This window comes from Agelaius tricolor, unplaced genomic scaffold (genome assembly GCF_023055355.1).
Source record: "Agelaius tricolor isolate 1412-34295 unplaced genomic scaffold, bAgeTri1.0.p SCAF_3, whole genome shotgun sequence".
NCBI lineage: Eukaryota > Metazoa > Chordata > Aves > Passeriformes > Icteridae > Agelaius > Agelaius tricolor.
The window spans coordinates 172004-178713 of NW_027269263.1; positions in this window are offsets into that span (position 1 = coordinate 172004).

Below are 6710 nucleotides of genomic sequence, written 5' to 3' on the forward strand. Positions count from 1 at the left end.
GGATGCCACCATTAAAGCACTGACACTTCCACCACGACTGGTTCTGCTGCTGCCAATTACAGCAAATTACAACTACTGGAAACCACACAGGTCCTTTTTGATAGCTGCAAACACTAACAACATTTTAAAGACAAACAGAAAGAGTATTGAAGAGGTTCATAAACAGAAAGAGTATTGAAGAGGTTCCTACCTAGGTTCTGCATCCACAACAACAGCAGTTATGCTACCAGACAAATGCCCAAAAGTCTGAGAATTCTCTCCTTAAGCAAAGCTCTGCTGGTATATGGTAGAAGAATCATTAACTTCCAACTCAAACCAATGTTTTAATCTTGTCTCCTCCCAGTTCTGCCCTCTGTTAAAGGTCCCAAAATCCATGTTTGTCCACAGAGGTCAAAAGTTAATTAGGAAGAAGACGTGCAAGTGTGCTCCTTTTGTAAATTCTTGTGAAGCATCTTTTTTTTTTTTTTTTTCCCTGAAATTGTCTAGATTATAATGGTTCACACCTTCCTGGTGTTTAAAAATATGGTATCCCAACTTTAGAAATATTCCTTTTTCTAATGCATTTTGTTATGAAGGCTTATTTTCATAGTCTGTGGCTAAAATCTATTCAGTTCAGATCTGCTGGAGCCAGCCAAGAACTTGCAGGAAGAGAAAATGTAATGCCTTGGATAAATGGAATAAAGAGGGTGTTCAATAATCATTCACACTTAGAAGACTGTTCATATTTATTGTTTATTGCTATTAGCAGCAGAGGCAGGTGAAATATGAACATTTATTAGGGCTCTGTGTACTTTGGAGCAGCCCTTTATCACTTACAGCCCTAGTTCAAGGAAACCCAGACAGGTTTATTTGGTTGTGTCCCTGCTGTGCCTTCTGCCTGATTCCTGAGAGTAATTGTACTTAAAAGGTAAGTTACTCTTGAGGCAGGTGTCTGCCGGGATGTTACACCAAAATATCCCATTCCTGGTAGCTCCTGTCCCTTCCCTGCCAGCACTCTCACCACGTCCCCAGTGTGATTTCCTCACAGAAATCAACCAGCTCAGTCAGACCTTGATGTACCCTTGATAAATCCATGCTGACTCTTCCAAATCACAGCCCATTGCGTCCTATAGTGGCTTCAAGGCCACTTAACTTGCTCTATAATCTTCCATAAACCTCTGCTGCTATTTTATTGATTCATTTTGGCTGTAACTTTTTGTGCAGAACAATTTTTAGTTTTCCATGACTAAGTGATCAATAATGTGATCACTTCATTCATCAGTGCAGAGAAAATCCATGTTGTTAGGTTATGATTGCATCCATTATATTTAAGTCTGAATGAATAAAAACCTAACACAACCAACATTGCCATCACTGCAATTTTTCTAAAAGAGTTGTCCTCACAGTCAGAGCATTACTGAGCATTAAATACATGCAAGAAGTGGAAATTCATGGGCCTCTTTTTTTCAGTTAGTGATCCTTCATGTCCTGCTGTGGCATAAAACACCAACTACCCACTTCTAGTCCCAAGACAAGCATGTATTCCCTGTTTTACAAAGTTTTATAGTGAAGCTTTGCATTCCCAAGGTTTCATTTTCAGGTTGTCTTCAGATGTATTAACAGACCTACCCAAGTGGGTTTTTGGCCTTTTAATCCTAAACATCTGGAAAGGGATAGAGCAAAAATTACTCTCTTACTTTGGAGCAGTAGAACCTGTAGAAAAAGATGCTACTTTCTTTTTCATAAAAGGGAAGCATTCTTTGTTTCGCTTATATGATAAAGAACATTTCCTTGTTTTCATCATTCTAACAAGTGAATACAAATCAGTTTCTTCCTATTTTTTCCTAGCCCTGTATATACCATTAATGTATAACTTTCCAAGATTAAAATATCTTTTATACTTTGCTTTCAGTATGACTGAGAAGAATTTTTCTATCTTCAGACTGCTGCTGTCCAAGCTGTCTGTGAAAGCAGAAATCAAAGCTGACCTCTTGAACTGTTGATTAAAACTGCCAGAATGGGAAACTACTGAAGTAAAATCAGACTGTGGTCTTACACCTAAAAAAATGAAAAATATATCTTTTTCCATCCCAGACCCCCCTCTATATTACTCACACTTGCAGGAAAAATATAAATAAAAAGGATTATGATAGTAAAATCCCCTTAATAAGAACACTGAGCTATCAGTAATTTCTGATTCCTGCTGAGGGTTTAAAGCAGTCCTTACAAAAGCCACAGTGAGTCACTTTTAGCACCTTTAGCTCCTTTAGTCACCTTTAGCTGGCTGCAGACTCCTCCAGGCAGAGGGTGGCAGCAGATCCCACCAGGAGCAGCTGCCAAGGCACAGTTGGCAGGGGCAGGCAGCAGGAGCAGGAGCTGCTCCCAGGCAGGGGCCAGCTGGAGCAGGCAGCTTTGATCAGAGCCCTTCTTATTCTCAGGATGCTAATCCCCAGATACAGAAAATCGATGTATTTTAAAATTTAACTCTTTGTTAACAAACTAAATGAAAGGGACAGTGTACAGCAAGTGTTAGCAAATACTCCTGTAGTTAAGCTACTACAGGAATCCTCTGAGGGTGAAAATAGACTTTTCCACAGCAGAAAAAGGTTCTTTTGTGCTCCTGTCCCTGTGTCTAGTTTCTCTTTAGTGCTGTTGAGCTAACAAGTGAGAAAAACAGCTGATCTGTGGTCTCCATCTTAGGCAGTGTCTGGGAATTTATCCTTCCACTGCTCAGTGGAGCATTTGTCTTTCAAAAGAACTTGACAATTTTCTCATTGATTTGCCTCATGCATCTGTCTGGGGAAAAGTAGATCATGATATGCTGTTTTAATGATCTTTTTTCTTTTTTTTCCTATTTAAAATATAAAGGGTAGATATTGATGCTGGTTGTACAGCTTCTCTTTGCATTCAACCTTAACCTGCAGCTTGGACTGGAGTTGTTACTACAGACACAGAATTAATTAAGTGTAAATCACTGGCAGGTGAGAGTGCTTAGACCTTTTTAGTAACTCATCCAAATGTAAGCAGCATCACAGAACAGCAGAAACAAAAACCATGCTGACTTCAGGTGAAACCCCAGGACAAACCCCCCAACACCTTCACGTGGTCTGGGACATTAACTGAGCTAACAGGACTGAAAAAATTAATATGACTCACATAATTAAATACCTGTTATTATATACAAAACCACTGTCATAAACTGCTCATCTGTTTTGTTACACTAGAGCAGATCTTTTACAAGAATGGGTGAGTCTTGAATTTTTCCTGACAGAAAAATCTATCAGATGTCAGAAACAGCCCGTAGACTGTTCTAGTGAAAAAAAACCATATTTCTATTATAGTTTTATCCTGCTTGATTTCCAGACACTGAAAAACAGTCTGTCTGCACAGTTAGATAAACAGATTTTTGCTGACTGTATAATCTTACCACGTGTTGGTTTTTACTTAAACAAGATTGTGTTTTCCCACATCTTATTTTAGAAGTGCCAACATCACAGGATCAACAAGAGGGCTCTGGTTGTGCACAACAACCTTTCAAACTTACCATGCTCAAGGGCCATGAGAGAGAGCTTCCTGGCCTGGTCACCATCCAGCTGTGAGAATGTGCTCCATGTGCTGCCCACTAAATCCTTTCCTTATTTACTCTCTTCAAAATTCAATGAACTGCAATAATCTGGGATGAGCTGTTGGTTAACTAACCTGCTGATATTAGCCACATGTTGCTTAAGTAAGGTCCTTTTAATGTGCCCTTCAAATCCCCATTAAAGGGCCCCACATTTAAATTGCCCCTCATCATTTTTACAGCAGTTATGGACTTTTTGCCATCTAGAGGTTGACTAGCACTGGAGGAGGAATCGCCTCATGCACCACCTGCTTCGTGATGCTCCAGGGCACAAAAAAAGGCAACCAGACTGGTTGTCAGATCTGTGATCCCTCTAAGCAACAGCCTTTGGGCTAGATTATTAATAATTATTAATAATGTTTATCTATTTGCAAGTGCTTTTAAAATACCCCTGCAACCTAGCTGCTTGCAAGTCTATGCACTTCAGAGCTTCTAGAATTTTAAGTAACTTTTAATGTTTTGCAGAATTAAGCTGCATGTTGTGTCATCATCAGCCAAAGTTGTGCTGTCAGTGTTTTCTCTCGGATTGTACCAATTGTGCTGTTATTTCAAAATATTGCAATAGTGCTTTCATACATCAACCTTCCTCATTATTTTGAGGCATATCAATGAAGCAATCTATATTTATTCAGCCTGTTTACTCTTTGTGAGATATCCACACCCCTTGCTCTCTGTTTTTTGGTAATTCCCTCTGATGCTGGGATGGCATGAGGTCCATAACTGTATTTAATATATCAGCTATAGCTAATATAGCTGTATTAGCTATATTTTATATGTTTTATATATATATATATATCCATATGAAATGCATTGTTCCCTCAGTCTTCTGATCTCACCTTTTTGCCTTTTTATCCTTTAGAAGTTCTTGAAGATTCCTTCCTGACATGGTTAAAAATGGGGTGCCTATAACTAAGACATGTAATTTCATTTGAGAGTTGCATTTTTTGCTGGGAGGTAGGAGAGGAAATGTGCTTTTGGCTTGTGGGATTTTATTATGTGGCATGGCCTGGTTACCCCAGCCTCATCCTGCCTGTGACAGCTGGGGACCTTGCCATAATGTCCCACCTTTACATGGCAAACAGAACTTATCAAAAAGGGGCTGAGTCCCACTCTGGCCTCTGAGGCTGATAGCAAAGGTTGGGAAATCCCCTCAGCTAACTCTTTTAACAGTCCCACTTCTGAAAGTGAAAGGTGATTGCTTCTTTGCAGTCTCTTGGCTGTGATTTAGTGTCTCTAGCTCTAAAAAGAAAAGAAAAGATCCAGGTTTGTGGACCTTGGTGAGACAGCACCAAGTTGCAGATACACTTTAAGATGAAGAATTCTGGTAGGAAGATGCTCACAGATCCAAACAGTGCTGAGATCATTTTTTCAAGTATTTTAACAAGTCCAGAATGTGTATCTGTGGTCAGACACTCATCCAGGCATCCATGCTACTACTTAAAGCACTAAAATAAAGCAGCAACTTGAAAATAGTTCAAAGTGGGAATGGTTTCTTATCAGCTTGCTAATTTACAGGATTATCATAGCTGAAGGAAGGGAGGAGAAAAATGGACATTTTCAAAATATAATGCAAATAAGAGTTACTGAAACAAATTCTTTTCTGGTATTCTTATGTGTAAAGAAAATGGGTTATGGAAGGAAAGCCTGTATTTTATAGAATTACTCACCAACTACAGGCTTAATATATGGCCATAGGAGATAACCCATGAAGCTGATTTTTTCTGTCCTTGTTTCTTTCTGAACTAAAGTAGAATATGTTTATTATCTTAATTTCTTTATTTTCCTGTTGTGATTTAACCCCAGCCAACAATTAAATATCATGCAGCTGCTTGCTTATCCTGCCCTCACAGAGAAGGAGAATTGAAAAAAATTGAAAAAATTGAAAAGAAAAAAAAGAAAGGTAAACCCTACGGGTTAAGAACAGTTTAATAATTAGAATAAAATAAAATAGAATAATAATAATTGCAATGAAAATGGAGAAAAAAAGAAAGAGAAACAAAACCTCAGAAAGACAACTTTTTGATGCCTGATATGGTTGCTGACTGATATCCAGTCTGTTCCTTAACAATCACTGGTTCCTCCTGGTCAATTCCCTCCAGTTTATACGCTGGAAATGGCATTCCAGGGTAGGGAATATCCCTTTGGCTAGTCTGGACCAGCTGCCCTGACCATGCTCCCTCCCAGTTCTTGTGCAGCTTCTCACTGGCAGAGAATGGGAAGCTGGAAAGTCCTTGACTTGGGGTAAACACAATTCAGCAACAATCAAAACACCAGTGTGTTATCGACATCATTCTCCTACTGAATCCACACACAGCACTTTTCCAGCTCCTGAGAAGAAAATTTTCTCTCTCCCAGGTGAAATCAGTGAATTTTCCTGGCCCTGTGACAGCTTCATAGATGGTGAGTGGCAGTGTCCTCACCAGGACTGATCCACAAAGCAGGAATTGTCCCCATTGCTTTGACACTCATACAACATTAAGCACTGAGTGAAATGCAGATATCTCTCCTTTTCTATCCCAGTGTGCACTTTAGATGGGTTCCTCCTTTCTCTCAGGGGATGTGACAGCTCAGTTCTATGAGAAGTGCCCTCCTTGGGGGGCTAAGGGAGGCTCCCAGCATTGTTTTTACTCCTGGGTGCTGGTGCAGTTTGACATTTTGTGCTCTTTTTATGATGATGTAATATGAATGCCACCTGAGATAGGAATGCCATTCTTTGTGATTCACCCCAACCACAACTCTTGCCTTAGTCCCATATTCATAAATCTTCAGATTATTTTAATTATGTTTAGTTCAATATCCAGTGGTATTGAGCCCAGTGTGAACAGCCACAAATGTGCAGGACCTCAGTGCCCATAACCTCTGACACTCACCTGGGAGGACAAAGATCTGGGACAGGAGACTGGCTCTCCAAATTCCAGGCCACTGTCAAACACTCACCCATGAGGCAAATCTGGGTGACATTGGCTTTTCCTCTGACAAATGCATTTTCCCTAGTAATGGGTTTAAAGCCTTACCTTCTGCAGATTTTTGGTGCTTAAGCACCATCCTTCTTGGTGCTGCTATTGAGTGGATTAGGTAGGTCCCTGATGGCACAGGACAGACATTGATC